This window comes from Cynara cardunculus (genome assembly GCF_001531365.2).
Source record: "Cynara cardunculus var. scolymus isolate 2C chromosome LG 17, CcrdV1, whole genome shotgun sequence".
Lineage (NCBI taxonomy): Eukaryota > Viridiplantae > Streptophyta > Magnoliopsida > Asterales > Asteraceae > Cynara > Cynara cardunculus.
In genome coordinates, this window is record NC_037544.1 from 19,801,646 (window position 1) to 19,802,278 (window position 633).

The window sequence follows — 633 nt, forward strand, 5'->3', positions numbered from 1 at the left end:
ATGATAGATTCTTGTACTAAGGGACCCAGATGTATATGAATATGTATTTCTTTGGTATGAAATATGTGTTACATGCAATGTGTGGGTTGGGGCATTACAACTTGTTTTAAGAAGCAGTTCCCCCAGACGTGGTGACTGTTGTTTGTTTTGGCTTGGAACTGGGAATGAGTACTTACAGACGTGGTGACTTTTTTCTGTTCTGAGAAGTAGCCCTGTTTTGAATGGAGGAACTAGGGTGGCATATCAAGGTGTACATAGAATAAGAGAGGCATTGTCATATCAAGGTGTACATAGAATAAGGGAGGCATTGTCATATGTGGATATTATTATAACTCTTATTATTGTTACTAATTGGATTAATAACTTTGAGTCATCATTTCTTTGTGACCTGATGAATTAGAGATATTATTTCTATTAGAAATAATTATTTAGATGTTATTGAGAAGGGGAAAATGGTTTGTCATAAAGGAAAAGTATGACCTTAAATCTTTCCATTAAAATTTTCAAAGGAATAGTTTGTTGAATCAAATAGACTATGGTTATAATATTTTATATTGAGAATATTGAATCTTTAAGCAGATGCATTTTAGTAACATGAATTGATGTTGTAAAGTTTATCCTGTTATTCGTATC